Raw genomic sequence first — 17,773 nt, 5'->3', positions numbered from 1 at the left:
CAGTGTCTGGCAAATGACAGATGTTCAAAATGTTAGTTTCCACAGGGCAACTGGATAGACAGAATGAGAGTATGGCCACCATGAGGCTGAGAGCAGTCAGAAGCAACACACCAGATGTACCCACAGTAATATGGGTTGACTGCAAAGCCCAGTGCTGGGATGGAAATTGCATTTAAGTACATTGAAAATGCACACATACAAAACAAATATATGCATTTTACAAAAAGACATACAAACAGAAGGATACACATAAAATGCATCAGAAGTGTTGCCTGTAGGAGGGGAGAGATGGACTGGGAAATGAGGATGAAAGGGATATGTAGGTAAGAAGGGGATGCGACCAAACCACAATTTGTTGTTATGTCTCTGGACAGCGCTCTTTTCCAGAGCCAATGAGTAAAGGATCATCTAGGACTGAGTCCCATCGAATTTCAGAGCTGGGTGGTACTTCAGAAACCGTCCAGCTCACCCACCTCCCAGACAAGGGGAAGAGAAAGAAAGATAGTAGACTGGGCAGCACGGTCTGTGGATCACGTGACCATGGCGAAGGGTGTCTTCTCTAATAAGAAGGGTGTCAGAAGTTCCCCTCTAAGTATACATGGCAGTGAAGTAACCTTCTCTGCAGCACTGGACAGATGTAGTCATGGCTACTGCATGTGATGCCTCATCCGGTGGGTTTGGAGGGAATCAGGAAAACAGGGTGGTGTCCCGCAGCTGGGCCAGTGCAGCTATAAGGAGGGGGTGTGAGAGGCGGAGAGATCAACAGGAAGAAGAACTATGATCTGGACGTGATGGTGAGACCCTGCTCCCTAGGAGTGCTCTGAAAACTTGGGGAGAGCATCGGGCTAGCTGCAGGATGTCAGATCGGGGACTTGAGCCAATGTATTTCAGTATTAAAGGCCAGGGGTCCTTGTCTTATGCTGGGTCACAAGAAGAACCTAGAAGCAGAACTGATCAACTTGCCCCTGGGCAGGAGTCTCCCAGAGTCTTGGGGGCATGTCATTAACAGTGCAAGGGTAGCAGAACTGAAAATGCAGGACTGAGAGATGGGAGGTGTCAGGCATAGAGACATTAAAGTTTTCTGGTTGAAAAATAGACAAATGAGTGAATGATTGGATGGATATTATATGCAACACCTGTTACCTAATTCGGTAGAATTTTTCAGCTTTTCAGCTAGTAAGTTTGGGGACGTGTCGCTCAGAACCATTCTTTATTCAGTTGGTTCCCTTTCTCTCTACCTGTTCCTCTTTCTTCCCCCTCTCTCCTTCTCCCTTCACCTGCATATCTTTTTAAAAATTAAAAAAATTTTTTAACATCTTTATTGGAGTATAATTGCTTTACAATGTTGTGTTCGTTTCTGCTGTACAACAAAGTTAATCAGCTATATGTATACATATATCCCCATATCCCCTCCATCTTGCGTCTCCCTTCCACCCTCCCTATCCCACCCCTCTAGGTGGTCACAAAGCACCGAGCTGATCTCCCTGTGCTATGCGGCTGCTTCCCACTAGCTATCTATTTTATATTTGGTAGTGTATATATGTCCATGCCACTCTCTCACTTTATCCCAGCTTACCCTTCCCCACTCCCCGTGTCCTCAAGTCCATTCTCTACGTCTGCGTCTTTATTTCTGTCCTGCTGCTAGGTTCTTCATAACCATTTTTTTTTTTTAGATTGCATATATATGTGTTAGCATACGGTATTTGTTTTTCTCTTTCCGACTTACTTCACTCTGTATGACAGACTCTAGGTCCATCCACCTCACTACAAATAACTCAATTTCGTTTCTTTTTATGGCTGAGTAATATTCCATTGAATATATGTGCCACATCTTCTTTATCCCTTCATCTGTTGATGGACACCTAGGTTGCTTCCATGTCCTGGCTAGTGTAGATAGAGCTGCAGTGAACACTGGGGTACATGTGATGCTTTCTGTCACCTGCGTATCTGCTCTCGCTCCTCTGGTGTTTCTCTCCTTCCTCTTCTTCCCCGCCTTGGCATAAAGATGCTGCTCTGTGGACCAGCCCTGAACCCAGTCCTTGCAGATGCTTCCCAAGTAGGAAAAAAATGGAATTGGTCAAAGGCTTCATGTGCCTCAGCTGTCCACCTAACCTCAGGTCTCCCCAGGGGACAGGGGGCCCTTCAAGCTACTAATGAGACAGGCAGGGTCCCAGGAGGGAAGGGCTAGGCACCTGGAGGTGTGGGCCCACGTGTACATTCTTGCATTTCTACAGAACGGAGGCACGAATGCACACAGGAATACACACACGTGGGCACATGCACATACAAAGGCACGCCTTAGAGGCACCATGTGCACACACAAACATGGCCCCATACATATGCATCAAAATACAGATGCACACCCAGATGTGTAGGCATGCACAGACCCACCTGCTGGTACACACACATGTACGCATCTACGCATGAGCATACACATGGAAAGAAATAGACACCTATGTGCAGCCAGGCACACACATAGTTGAGCCAGGAAATGGAAGAGGAAAGCCCACCCCACTCCCCACCTGACACTGACATACAGACCAACAGGCATACGTTCCTAAAGTACCACACAGGTGCTTGGGCAGGTACGCAGCCAATAGCCCTCTCTCTTCCCCGACTCTCCCCCTCCCCTCCTGGGATGTGGGGTGAGGGCGTGTCTGCCGTATGTTGGGGCTGCAAAGAGCCAAAGCAGAGACACACGATGGGACCCTCATGGAAGCCTCCCTAGATCACGGGACCTCTAGCGTCCCTCCCGGGATCAGGTCCGTAGCCCCTCAAAGTGACTGCAAGAGGAATTTCTGCTAATTCCCCATGCTTGTGTTGGCAGAGGAATTCCACTGAGATGATGCTTCCACGTGAGAGGTCTGGATACGGGAAACACTACCGTATCCCCTTCACCGTGCACACAGCCCAGCCCAGGTTGCCATGAGAGCCCCAAGCTTCAGAGAAAGGCTTGCAGGTTTCCAGCGGGCTGGGCAGACATGCCTCCTACAAGCAGGAGCCTGCGTCTGTCTTCCTCTTCTTGGCGAGGCTGTGGGGTGGGTACGATGAGCCCCGGGGAGCTAGAGCGGGAGCCAGTGCTGCCGCACCAGCCAGGCCCCGCACACAGCATGTCTGCTCATCTTCTCTGCTTTTTTCTCTCTTCCCTGGACAATAGCTTCCTGCTTCCCGCTTGCCTCTTTGGGAACATTCTCTGCATATCAGTCAGAAAGAGTCTGTTAACATATAAGCCAATCATGTCGCTTGTTTGCACAGAACCTTCCAACGGCTTCTGTTTCATCAACAATAAGTTCGAGGCCAGCACAGCTTCTGGGATGCCCTTCCTCGTCTGGCCCTGCGTTGCTTCCCCTCCCCGCTCTGCCCACCTTGCTCTCTCCCCTCCAGCCACACCAGCTCCCTTGCTGTGGCTCAAACGCACCAGGTCTGATCCTGCCTCAGAGCTGATCCCTCCCCTGGAAATGCTTCTGCTCTCTGAATATCCGCATGACTCACTTAAATGTCATCTTCTCTGTGAAGCCTTCCTTGGACACCTGATCTAAATTTGCATCCTGCCACAGTTTCTACGGCCTTTCCCTGCTTCATTTTTCTCTGGAACACACCACCATCTGACATACTGCACATTTTACATATCTTTCCTGTCTACTTTCTGTCTCCCCACCATAACATAAGCTCCATGAGTGAAGGGGTTTTTTGTTCTGTTTAATGCCTCCAGTAGTACTCGGTACGAGGTGGGTGCTCAATACATATTTGCTGACTATGTGAACAATCCTGTGAGGCAGGCATTTTTACCCCCATTGTACAGATGAGAAAACCGACGATACTAAAGCTGCAGTGATTTGTCCACACTCACAAAGCCAGCAGGCGGTAGAGCTTGAATCTGAACTCAGGCTGATCTGGCTCAAAAGCCAGAAGCTGTATTTAACCTGCCTGGCTGCCACCTGCAACCACGCCGCAAATAACCACGTGCCATATACCTTGTGTAAACTTCAAACCTGTGGTTGTCAAACTTTGGTGCACATCAAGATCAGCGCAGATCCCTGGGTTCCACACAACCCTAATTAAGTCAAGTGAGTGCTTCGTGAAGCACACTTGAGAAACACAGTTATATACTCTTTTCCCAAGATACCCAAAGACCCATGATGTCACTTGGCTAAACCCTCCTATCACGTTCCAGAAATTATTTTCTCTGCACTTGCTTTTCAAAAACTTAATGTACCTAGGTGGTGGTAGTGGCAGCTTTTTTTTTTTCTTTTCTTTTCTTTTTTTTAAGGATCTGGCTATCTAGGGTCAGGGGCAAAGGGAAAATAACCTTTACTGAACTCCTATTACTTTTGAGCACTCTTTTAGGAACATTATATGTGTTTTTAAAATTTTTTTTAAATTGAAGTATAGTTGATTTACAATGTTGTGTTAGTTTCTGGTGTACAGCAAAGTGATTCAGTTATATATACATATATATATATATGTATATATATACATTTTCTTTTTCTTATCCTTTTCCATTATGGTTTATTACAAGATATTGAATATAGGTCCCTGTGCTGTACAGTAGGACCTTGTTGTTTATCTATTTTATATATAGTGGTTTGTATCTACTAATCCCAAACTCCTAATTTGTCCCTCCCCCACTCCCTTCCCCTTTGGTAACCATAAGTTTGTTTTCTACATCTGTGGAGCATTACATGTGTTGATGAGGCAGACAACTGTTGTAGCTTTGTGCATGGGCTCTGGACTGACTGCTGGGGTGAGATTTGGTTCTATCACTTTTGCTAGCTGTGCAAACTTGGGTGACTTATTTAACTTCTCTGAGCTTCCATTCCCCTATCTGTGGAATGCTGACTTTGTTGCAGATGATTGTCTCCAATGTTAATTTCTTTTTCTTTTTTTTCTTCTAGTAATAGAATTGGTGAATTTTAGCAAGGCACATGGTCACCAGATGGAAACTACATTTCCCATAGTCCCGTGTTACTAGGTGTGGCCATTTGAGTATGTTGTGACCAATAAGATTTAAGAGAAGCTATGGGATCAACTTCCAGGTCATGCCCTTAAAAGAAAAGACGATATCTTTCCCTCTCTCTCCCCCTCTGCCTGCTGGTGAGAATGCTGGGTCATGTGGGCAAAAACAGAACAATAAAGTTGAAGGAGGCCTTGACTCTGACATTGTGAAGCTATCTTATCAGTCCTGGATCAACTGTTACCCAAGAGAGAAACTTCCATCTTGTTTAAAGCACTGTTCCTTTGACTTTTGTTACAGCAACTGAGTCTGTTATCGTAACTAAAACCAACTTTGGTACCAGACTGTTGTGCTTCCATAACAAAACATAAACTATGAAGCTTTGGCTTAGTGGCCAAGGAGCAGGTGTTAAAGATGGACGTATCTCAGAATAGGATGATGGTGGCCCTTGTTATGATAAACATCTGATATTGCCTGCGGTTCTTTGAAAGCAGATCATGTGCCAACAGTGTCTGTAACTCTAGCAGGTCTGTTGTAACTCAGAATGCAATATGTATTGGCTGATTCTTTCATGTTTAGCAGATCCTGTGAGAGAGATGATCTCAGGCTACTTATGAAACAAGATTTGGAGGAGGAAGTCTTAATAGGCAGGAGAGAAGACTGAAGCCCCAACCTTTTCTCATGCACCTCAAGCCAGACTGTAGGACAGAATATGGCAGCCAAAGTCAGATCAGACTGTTGCCTCCTCACCCAAACCTACTGTCCCAGGTGGCCCTCAGGAGGCCTCCTCTGGGTTGGAACAAGAAAAAGATACCAGGAAATGAAAGATGAGTGTTTATTTTTATTTTATTTTATTTTTAAAAAATTTTATTGAAGTATAGTTGATTTACAATGTTGTGTTAATTTCTGCTGTACAGCAAAGCGACTAAGTTGTACACGTATATATTCTTCTTCATATTCTTTTCCATTATGGTTTATCACAGGATATTGAATATAGTTCCCTGTGCTATACAGTAGGACCTTGTTGTTTATCCATTCTATATATAATAGTTTGCATCTGCTAATCCCAAACTCCCAATCCTTCCCTCTACCAATCGCCTCCCTCTTGGCAACCACAAGTCTGTTCTCCATATCTGTGAGGTTTTTTTCTTTGTTTCGTAGAAAACTTCATTTGTGTCATATTTTAGGTTCCACATATAAGTAATATCGTATGGTATTTGGAAAGAAGAGTTTTTAAACAGAAAAACTATACCTAGAAGAAATCTTGGTTGTGGTTACTTGTACATGGTACTGACTGGAAGCAAAGAGAAGGAAAGCTTACCCAATTCTTGAGGGAATTATTTTGCCAAGGAGACCACAGTTTTCTCTGAGACAAGTTGATCTCCGTAGGCAAGAGCCTGCTTCTGGAACGGGGCTTACCATGCTCCTAAGCACCTTTAGCCAAGCCCCACTGTTCTTGGAAATGCACACTTCTGCCCTGGCGGGCTAGAGCTGGGCCTTGGAGCTTACCTTGTTCACCTTCCCATTGTTTTGCATGTGGGGAAACGGAGGACAAGAGAGGGACGGTGCTCAGCCAAAGACCACACAGCTCCATGGTGGATGAAGTTGAGAGCAATCACCCTCATCGCAGGATTCACCACAGGGTTTCTACTTGTTGTCGGCTCCTTAATGCATAACTTCTGGGGCACGTGTAATGAAAAGAAGTGATGTTTGTGAAAATAGTGCACAAAAATGAGGGATCATGAACCAGGATGCTGGCACCTGTCACAGTTGTTGCCCCAATTCCCACTCATTCTGCCTCCTTCCAGGGGAATAGGGAATGTTCCGGCAAGACAGGAAAAGCAACCCCAGGTGTAAACAACACACGGCCTGAGTTTGAATCCTGATCATGCCACTTACTACCTGTGTGACCTTGAACAGGTAAATTACTTCTGTGGTGTCGGTCTCCTCATCTGTAATAGTAATGCTTACCGCACGGGCTTGTTGTGAGGTTGAGATGAGGAAATAATATAAAATGTTTACCATGGTGCTGGCACATGTCAATATCTGTTAATGCAAACTACTCCGTCTTAGTGATTTTGTACAATTGTTTATTCCTTATTTGCATTGCAATCTGATGGCGCCTGAGTCACCCTTCTCCATCCTCCAGCCACACTGTCCCTGGTCTCCAAGCAGAGGAAGAGAGAGATGTTTCTAAGGGCCATGCCTGGAAGTGACAGACATTACCTTGCCCAATCCTATTGGCCAGAAGCTGTCAATGGCACAACCACCCCGCCAAGGGGGTGCTGGGGCACCATGTGCCCAGGGGAGGGAATGGCGTCTCGGCCACATCTAGGCTATAATACTGGCTCGGTCCCTGGTATATTGTGTGATTCTCTACATGTTGTTCAACCTCTCCAAAGCTCACTGTCCTCATGTAAATGGAGCTGATGGTACCAGTTTTATTATTACGAAGTTCACATAAGGAAAGAAACGTTCAAAGTGCCTAATGCATGGAGGATGCTTGGTGAATGTTATTTGCCTACCTTTTTTGCTGAACAGGCCTCCTCTTTGCCCCACCTCCATCGTTACTCCCTTCTCAGCTCTTCCGTCCTCCTCTCTCCTTCCTTTCCCTGCAGTGAGCTGGTGACAGCTGGCAGGGCTCCTGGGCTGCAGTCGCTGAACTGGCCCATTTTAAACCAAAGGGTCAAAGTTACCAAAGAAAATCCAGAGAGGGAAGGTACATCCCCTGCCCCCCAACATAAATCTTTGGGGAAACCATTAGTGGACCCTTCAGCTCAGAGACAAATTACAAGGCAGGGGGATCAATGTTATTTTTTCCACAAGCTGAATTCATAATGGCTTATAACAAAATCGATGCAAATCTTCATGAATAAAGTGATGGCAGGTACATGTTAGAGTAATAAGGGGGTGAGAGGGGAGGAGAAGCCTCAGCCAGTCGGCAGTGGAGGTGGCATCCCAGGAGGGAGCCACCTGCAGAGCTGCCCTGGGGTTTGGTCCCCTGTGCAGTGTAGCGACCCCCCTCCCGGACTGGCCTCAGCCAGTGAATGCCCCCAGGAGGGAAGGGGCCTGCGGGTGGGAGAGGAGTTGAGAAGAGATGACATTTTCCTGCAAGTTTACTCTGAGCTTCATCCTTGATGTTCTTACGGGATCCTCAAAGCTTGATGCCATCAAAACCCTCATTTCGCAGCTCAGGAAACTGAGGCTTAGAGAGGTGAAGCAACGTGCCTGCCATGGTTAATAACTAGCCATGCCTGGATTTAGACCCAGGTCCCCCCTATTCCAGAGGCCGAGAGTTACTTCTTTAAATGAGCATTGCCTCTCTGTCCTATGCTTTCCTGCCTCTGCACCTCTGCACATGTGCACCCTCTGTCTGGAGCACCTCGATCTTCTTCCCTCCACCCAAGAAAGAAACTTCTCCTCCGCCCTCACCACTTGGCTGCAGTGTTGCTGTGAAGGCTGGCGGCGTCTGTGATGTCTTCAGCTGGCATTGTCATGCCCTCCCGGTAGGATTTTGTGTGTGGTCCTGGGTGGACCCTGTGACATTGTCTAGGGAGTGTTTGTCCTCCTGGAGTAGCTCCGAGCTACTCCAGGGTTGGACTGTATCCTGTTTTACTATCTCTTTTTCAATCCACCCACCTGAATACCAGCACTGATATTCATCCTTCCATCCATCCAATCATCTGCCCAACCATCCATTTGTCCATCCAATCATGCATGAATCCATCCATCTGCCCCACTAGCATCTGTCCATCCATCCATCCATCCACCCATCCATCCATCCATTTCCAGGTAGCTCCCAGGACCTGCAAAATTATAAGATTTTATGCTGACAGATGCTACAAAATGGATGAACCTTGAAGACATTATGCTAAGTGAAACAAGAGAGTCACAAAAGGACAAATACTGTACAATTACACTCATATGATGTACTTAGAGCAATCAAATTCATAGAGACAGAAAATAGAATCATGATTGCCGGGGGCTGGGGGAGGGGAGATTGGGGAGTTAGTGTTGAATGGGTATAGAGTTTCAGTTTTGCAAGATGAAAAAAGGTCTGGAGATGGATGGTGGAGATGGCTACACAACAATGTGAATGTGTGGAATGCCACTGAACTGGACACTTAAAAATGGTTCAAATGGTAAATGTGATGCTGTGTGTATTTTATCACAATTACAAATTAATTAATTTAGAAAATTATCAGATTTCCCAAGGAGGCTGCAGTATATCCCTTATACAGAATACCACCCCTCCCGACCTGTTCCAATCCAAACTACTGGTCAAGCTCTACCTGAACTTCCACCTCCCCCGTGTAGAAGCCTGCAGGTTTCTGCAACCCCCTCCAGCTCTCCTGCCTTCAATTCCCCAGGTGCTCATGGTTTTCACAGAGTTGTTATGGCTATGTTTATAACAACACCTAACACCGTGAGGTTGCTCTCTGTGTGGGGTCTGTTCCAAGTGCTTTGCGTGGATCGTCACATGCCCACCTTGGGAGCTAGGTGCTATCACTGGACCCATTCTAATGATGAGGAAACTGAGGCCTAGGGAAGTTAAGTAACTTGCCCAAGCTTCCCCAGCTAGTGAGCCACAGAGGCAGGACTCAGACCTGGCACTGATATGACATCCTCTGCCCTTAAAGTTACTTGGTGCTGCTTCCCACAAACCACTCTTGCTTGTGTACTTCCTTAGACAAGGAGCTTCCTTATTTCCCCAAGACTTTGTGAGCTCCCTAAAGATGAAGCTCATCATTACCCACTCCTGACCCAGTGAGGACACAAAGTAGAGGATCTGCAACTCAGGGTGGGGCTAGGGTGAGGGGGGTGGGTCCACAAGGGCAAAATTGAAGGGGGTTCCAAAAATCTTAGTAATTGAGGTAAAAATATTTTAATGTTAGATATATTTTAAATTATTAAATTTAATGCAAAAAAATCTATGATGAACAAAATATCAAAACTGTAAGTATAGATGAGATCTGATCCTGCACGATCCTGCCTCACCTGCCTTTCCTTAATCTCAGTCCTGCTGTAAATTTACCTGTGGGGCTTGTTAAGATGGAGCCATCCTCTGGCATGTTTTGGGGAATCACTGATCCTATTTGCTTGAATAGGTAACCATTCCCCTCTGCACTGACCCATTTGGCAGGAATTTTGTGTTCCAGGGGAGGAGTGCACAGACCCTGGAGTCAATCTTGGCCTCCATAGCTGTGTGACCTTGGGCAAGTCGCTTCACCTCCCTGTGCCTCAATTTCCTCCCCAACAAAGGGTGCATCTAATAGCACCAACTTTGGGGTGCAGCCTCGAGGATTAAATGAAATAAAGTGTGTAAAGAGCTCAGCACAGCACCCAACCCTTGGTTAAGTAAAAAGGGCAAGCCCTAGTAAAAATGATTCAAGTGATTCTTCCATCCAGGAAAAGAAAAACAAGCGTAACATGTGAATTTATGTTAGTGGGCATCAAAAGCCATCAGCTTTTGTCTTTCCTTTTCTTGTTTTCCCAATGACACATCTCAACCACCCCTGGCACGAGGGAGTTGGCAGTTGCAGCGAAGACGGAGAAGAACGGGAGAGGGGCTAGGAGGAGGTGGGGGGTGGATGGCAAAGTGGTTCACAGCTTATCAGAATGAGGCAGCTGATGGCTGCCATTTTCTACCCTCTAGGTCTTGCACATTTGTTCATCGACTTCAGCAGGAGACGTTCCTGGTCCTCCAGAAGCATGCTCTGTGTAGATGGCTGCACATCTGGAGGACAAAATGCTGGGGAAAATGAGCTTTCATTCCTTCATGCTGCCGGGAGTGTTCCGAGAGCCAGATGTCCAGGGGCCACTGGTCAGTGCATCTGGAAGACTGGTTGAATCTTTTCAACCAGACGTGTCAGGTATTGTAGTGACTTGGGGATGCTTGAGGCCCCGGTCATGGGGAACAGCAGAGAGACAGCCAACCTGGTTCCCTCTCCAAACCAAGGATAGCTGTCATCTCCATCTCTTTCTACTGTAGCCTTTGAGTGAGAGTCTCTGCTCTGCACTGCCCCTGAATCCCAGCCTCCTGAAGCTGAAGGCCCTAGCCAGAGTTTTCTGTCTGAGAAGCCACTGGCAGGGTGTCTCTCTAAGCAGTCAAGGGGACAGAAGCCAGGTCCGTGGTGGCAGAAGGAAGGGGGTAGACTTCTGGTTGCTTAGGGACGTGTTGGTCACTCAGCCATCTCATTCATGGGCCAATTCTCAAAAGAATCTTGGGAGGAGGAGAAGTGACAATGCCTTTCCTCATACACAGATGGGAAAACTGAGGCTGTGGGAGGTTAAGGGATTATATCAGGCCACCCAGGAATACTGGGCGGTGCGAGGATGGGCAACAGGTTTGTGGAGGGTGGTTTACTTCCAATATTCCAGGCTAAGAATCTGGCTGTGATGGCATGACTTTGCCTTCCAGAGACCTTGACCTGGTTTTCTCTTCACCTGCCTTTCTCTTCTTAAGGGTCGAAGGAAGTGGGGAGAGGTGGAGGAAGTGTCCGCCACCCAACCATGGTGGGTGGGAGAGAGCCTCATTTCTTCACGGCAGCCTCAAAATTGTCCTTCCTTGCAGTGGATCTTAGCATCTCAGAGCATCAGGGCTAGAAGGGGCCCCGTGGCTTCAGTTCAGCCCCCACCCATATTCCAACCAGGAACACCAAAGCCAGACATGGGAAGCAGCCTGCCAAGGAGAGGTGGTTGTTTCCTGGAAGAGCCAAGACCACTACCCAAGTCTTCTGACCCCTGTGATCAGTTCCTGCGGGAGGCCAGCCCCCTACTAGCTCACTCTGTGACCATGGGCAGGTTCACCTCCTCTGAGCTCTCGTTTCCCTACATGGATGAATGAGGGGATGAGTCCCTTCCCCATCCAACTCAAAGGGCAGTTGGGAAGTCGTACGATAGTCAGGTGTAAACATAAGTGTAAAGAGAGCTAGCGCTTTCTGAGTTCCTACTGTGTGCCAGGCCCTGGGCCGGGCACTTGGCATATGAGGTCCCTATGATGCAACCACAGCTACCCCATCTGCCTGGAACATCCCCTGACTCCCCCTCCCCTTGTCCCTTCTTCTAATTTCTTCATCTGGCCAACACCCACTGCAGTCTCAGCTAGATGTCACCTCCTCCAAGAAGTATGCTCTGATGACTGATGCCCCATCTTTGTGTTCCCACACAACCTGTGCATCCTGGCATAGCACTGGTCACAGAATGTATTCATTGGCTGTTTCAATGTCTGTATCCTGTACTAGACCTCGAGATCTGAGTGCGTAGGCACGTTGCTCACTGTTGCATCCCAGTGCTCATCGAGGTGTCTGATACAGAGTATGCACATGATATATATCTGTTAAGTTTCACCAGTGAGGAATCCGGGATGGAAAAACTAGTACACTACAGAAGACCCTTTCAGGGCAAAATGTTGTTTGAGGTGTTGTAATTCCATATCTTACCTGAAGAGGGCGACGCTGAACCCAAGGGACTGCTCAAGGGGTTGTGACATTTTAGACTAAAGTGAGGTCAGTGAGGGTGCGGTGATATTGAGGGGAAAGGAGGTCTATGGCCTCTGCATCACAACTCATGGTAATGACACAGAGCCTATTCCAATGATTTCTGAAACCCACATAGGTTAATTCCGGCAATGGAACCACTTCCTGTGGGTTTCAGCTCCTGGCCTGGGAGCTCTGCCCGGCTTGTGGTCAAGGAGTGATCCATCACAGTTAGACCCTATTGATTATTTTGGCTGCATTTTCTTCCTCTCTCCTTTTCTGTCCCCCAATTAGATTTAATTAGATATTGATAACAGATGCATGTGAAGTGAACCTCTGTGGTCCTGAGCTGGATGGTTGCAGGGCAGCTGTAGAAAGAGGACGCCAGAGGCAAGAGACAGCCAGCCTCTTGGATCAGGACTTGTGGAGCCCAGGCTCTGGGGCTCTGAGTGACACTTCCAGTTCGTGCATTTTCATCCCCCATCGCTTTCTGCTCCCTCCCTGTCCCCTCTGTTTTCCTTCAGGGTCCTGCCCATGCCTGGACCTGCCGGTACCCCCCTCTCCAGCCTAATCGTTTTATTTCTCTAAGCCTCAGGCATTTTAATGCAGGTCCTTCCTGGAGGGAGGTGGGACACTTTGGGTTACTGTTCATCAGACAATCAGATATTGTTCTCCTCCCACCGTGGTAGAGCATCGCTATCCAGTGACGAGGAGCTTGGCCATGTGGCTTGCTTTGACCAATGCAAAGTTGGCAGACATGAGCCAAGCAGGGGCTTTAAATATGGGTGTGTCAGTTGGCTTAATCTCTGGTGCTCTTATGACCTGACATAAGCAGAAGTTGCCAAGGGTGGCCACTGCCCCCCTCAGGCTAAGCTTCAGAATGACCAGCCAGGGGTCAGATCTGAGCCCGACCTGCAGCTGGAGTAGAGCAGCCCAGCTGGGTCCAGCCTAGACCAGCCAAACCATTGCCAAACCATAGCCAAGCTGAGCCCCATGAGTATGAGAATAAATGCTTATGGTTGGAAGTCACTGAGAGTTTGTGCTATTTATTACACAGCATGACTGCTGTAAAAGCCTGGCTAGTACAGGGGGTAGGGTGGGACCTCAGTGAATGATACAACAAAACAGATTATTCTAGACTGTGAGGCAGGAGACCTGGACTCTCATCCAAAATATTCTACCAACTCCTATGTGCCTCTGGAGGAGTAGGAAAGAAGCCGGTATCGGCTGATCACCTACAGTGGGCCAGGCGCTGTGCTAAGTGCTCTCCACATATCCTTTATTTTATCACCACCATTTCTGTCTTATCTTTTTTTCCCTGTATTTCTCCTTTTATTACATTTCAAAAATTAAGATATCATCACATACAATAATATGCACAGATCTTAAGTGTTGTTCAATGTGTTTTTCACAATTGTTTACACCCATGTAACCACCACCCAAACCAAGATGCAGAAGACTTCCCTCACCCCAGAGAACCCCCTTCTGCTCCTTTCTGGTCAGTTCTCTCATCCCAACTCCACAATCACTTTTTAAATTCAATTCATAGATTTTGCCATTTTTATTTTTATATAAACGGAAATGTGCAGTAGGTATTATTTTGTGTCTAGTTTCTTTCACTCAGCAAACTGTTAGTGAGGTTCATTCAAGTCATTGCCTATATCAGTGGTTCATTCCTTTTTATTAGCAAGTAGTATTCACTGTATGAATATACCACAATTTTTAAACTAATTTTTATTGGAGTATAGTTGCTTTACAATGTTGTGTTAATTTCTACTGTACAGCAAAGTGAATCAGCTATGCATATATCCTCTCTGTTTTGGATTTCCTTCCCATTTAGGTCACCACAGAGCACTGAGTAGAGTTCCCTGTGCTATACAGTAGGTTCTCATTAGTTATCTATTTTATACATAGTATCAATAGTGTATATACATCAATCTCAGTCTCCCAAATCACCCCACCCCCTTTCCCCCCTTGGCATCCGTATGTTTTTTCTCTACATCTGTGTCTCTATTTCTGCTTTGCAAATAAGTTCATCTCATTTCTGTCTTATCTTGACCTTACTCTGTGCCAGGCATTCTGTTAAGTGTTTATAAGGCTAATTAGGATTATGCTAAAAATGAAACCGATGCTTAAATGATTAATAACTTAAAAAGGAGGTGTTTGTGGAGTACATATTATGGGACAGGCTTGCATCAGGTTGTTTCAATGTCTTGTTTTACTTTACCCTCAAAACAACTCACTAGACTGTAACTCATGAAGCAGACATCACATCTGTTTAGTTCACTGCTGTGGCCCCAGGGCCTGGCACATGGGTACTCAATCAATTTTTGTTGAAGAGAAAGTCCTGTGAGGTAGATGTTTGTATTACCCCCCAGCCCCCAGACTCCTTTCTCTAGTTGCTGAAATTGAGGCAGATGAGCTGGCCTAAACAGTGTTTCTACCATTCCAGTTGGGGGTGATTTTGTTCCCCTAAGGGACATTTGGTAACATCTGGAGACATTTTTGGTTGTCATGGGGAGGGTGTAATGTAGCTCCTGGCATGTAAGGGGTAAAGGCCAGAGACACTGCTCATATCCTACAGGACAATCCCATAGCAAAGAATGATCTGGCCTAAAATGTCAGTGGTGCTGAATTTGGGAAACCCTGGTTGGGCTATTAGGGGAGCCAACCAGCTATCCAGCTGGCCTATCCAGGGCTATCCAGGGCTATCCAGCTAGCCCTGGATATTAGGGGACTAGCTATTAGGGCTCCTTTCTGTTTTATCTCAAAGCACCCCTATTGCTTTTCTGTGGCTGCCATAACAAATTGCCAAAATGGATGGCTTAAAACAACAGAGATTAATTTTGTCAGAGTTCTGCAGGCCAGGGTCCAACATCGAGGTATCTGCGGGACCACATTCCCACTGGAGGCTCTAGGGCAGAGTCTTCCTTGCCTCTTCTGCTTCCTGGTGGTTGCCAGCACTCCTTGGCTTCAGGCTGCATCACTCCAGTCTCTGCCTCCATCTCCACACCCCCTTCTCCTCCTCTGTCAGTTTCAAATCCCTCTGTTTTTCTCCTAAAGGACACATCATTGGATTTAGGGCCTACTCAGATACTCCTGGATCATCTCAAGATCCCTTAATCTTACCTGTAAGACCCTTTTTCCAAATAAGGTTACATCACAGGTTTGGGGGTTTGATATGGATATCTTTTGTGGGGGTGGGTTATTTTTCAGCTGCCTACAGCACCTCTTCTTGGATACAGACTTATCCCACTCTTCCACAGAAATTATTTACAGTTTATCTTCACAACAACCCTCCAAAGAGTGTATTTTACCTCCTTTTACCCATGAGGCACTGAGGCTCTCCCAGAAGAATCAGCATTGGGTCAGGATTTGCTCTCTGGCTTTAAAGCTCTTGCTCTCACCTTTAAACTTGCTTCCTGAATCTCATCCATCTGTCTGGGCTCCGAGGAGCTCACACTCCAAGGAGTACCTAGAGGTGCCGCCTGGACCAGCCCTGCAGTTGGGGGTCAGTGGGCATCCTACCTGGATGACATGAGCCATCAGCAGCCTTTTCAGGTGAATACGTCTTTCACATACCTGGGTGCTGGGGATGCTGGGTGGGGAGAGACCTAGGACCAGTAGCCTCGTCTGGAGAAGGGGAGCAGGTGGCCTTACCCTGGGGTCTTTGCCATGAGAGTCAGGCCCAGGCCAAGCCTGGCCTTTCAATCACTCCAAGAGGTCCTCCCCTCCCCGTCCCTGGCCACTTTCTCTCTTACTAGCCCTCCACTTGATGAACTGTGTGCCAGCGTATTGCAGGGCCTCCTGCATGGGAGCAGAATAATAAAGAGGAGGGACTTGTCTGGCCCTGGTCTGTGCTTGATGGTTTGGACGAAGCCGGTAAAGGGCATTGGCGTGAGAACCACCCCCTGCCCTCCCCCTCCCCCTTGTCTCCACCTTTAGTAGTGAAAGTCCCAACAACACCGCAGAGATGAATGGGGAGCCACTGCATATTACATCATTTAAAAACTTCAATAAACTTTTGTTTTTTTCCCTTTTGATAATAGCTTTATGGAATCATAATTTACCCACAAGAAACTGCATATCTTTAAAGTGATACGTTGGATATATTTTGACATGTTTATACCCATAAAACCATCACCACAATGAAGACAATGAAAATACACATCACTCTCCAAAAGTTTCCTTGCGAACCTTTGTAAATTCCTCCCTTTTCCCCTCCTCACCGTCCCTCCCAACCCCAGGCAATCACTGATCTGCTCTCTGTCACTATAGATTAGTTTGCATTCTCTAGAGTTTTACATAAATGGAATCCCACAGTACAGACTATTTTTTTGTGTGGCTTCTTTCACTCGGTATAATTATTTTGAGATTCAACGACGTTGTACCATGTATCAGCAGTTTATTCTTTTTACTGATGGCTAATATTTGATCTTGTGACTATTCTATGGTTTCTGGATCCGTTCCCCTGTTGATAGACATGGGATCTTTCCCATTTTTGATGATTATGAATAAAGGTGCTATGAACATTTATGTGAAAGTCTTTGTATGAATACATGCTTTCCTCACTCTTGGGTAAACACCTAGGAACGGCTGGATCGTATGGTGGGTGCACGTTCAATTCAAGAAACCACCAAACTGCTTTCTGTAGTTTTTGTACCGTTTCAAATTCCCACTGGCAGTGTCTGAGATTTCCTATTGCTCCGCTTCCTCACCAGCACTCAGTATCATCACTCTTTCACGTTTAGCCATTCTAATAAGTACGCTGGTATCTTCACAGCTTTAATTGGAATTTCCTTAATGCCTAGTAATGTTGAGCATTTTTGTGTGTGTGCTTGTTTGCCATCCAGATATCTTCTTTAGTGAAATGCGTGTTCAAATCTTTTGCCCATTTTTAACTGGGTTGCTTATTTTCTTATTGTTGCGTTTTGAGAATTCTTTACGTATTCCAGATATGTCTTTTAGCAATAAATGACTTGTGAATATTTTTCTCAGTCTTTGTCTTGTCTTTTCACTCTCAGAACAGTATTTTTCAAAGAGCATAAATTTTTCATGCTGATGAAGCCCAATTTTTTAATTGGTTCTTTAATGGATCATGTTATTGATGCTGTATCTAAGAAATCTTTGCCTCGCCCACCGTCTGGAAGTTCCCTCACGGTAGTGAGCCTGGCAGGTGAAGGACTTGCCTCCTGTTTCTTGTTTCTCAGGGATTAAGCTCCTTCCTTCTCTGATGCCCAGGGTCTTGAAAACCATTGTTCAGTATATTTTGTCTGGTTGTTTTTTGGTTGTTGCTTTGGGCAGGAGGGTAAATCTGATCTTTGTTACTCTGTCTTGGTCT

Source organism: Eubalaena glacialis, chromosome 3 (genome assembly GCF_028564815.1).
Source record: "Eubalaena glacialis isolate mEubGla1 chromosome 3, mEubGla1.1.hap2.+ XY, whole genome shotgun sequence".
Taxonomy (NCBI): Eukaryota; Metazoa; Chordata; class Mammalia; order Artiodactyla; family Balaenidae; genus Eubalaena; species Eubalaena glacialis.
The sequence above is the reverse complement of the archived record's forward strand: the minus strand, read 5'-3'. Positions refer to the sequence as shown.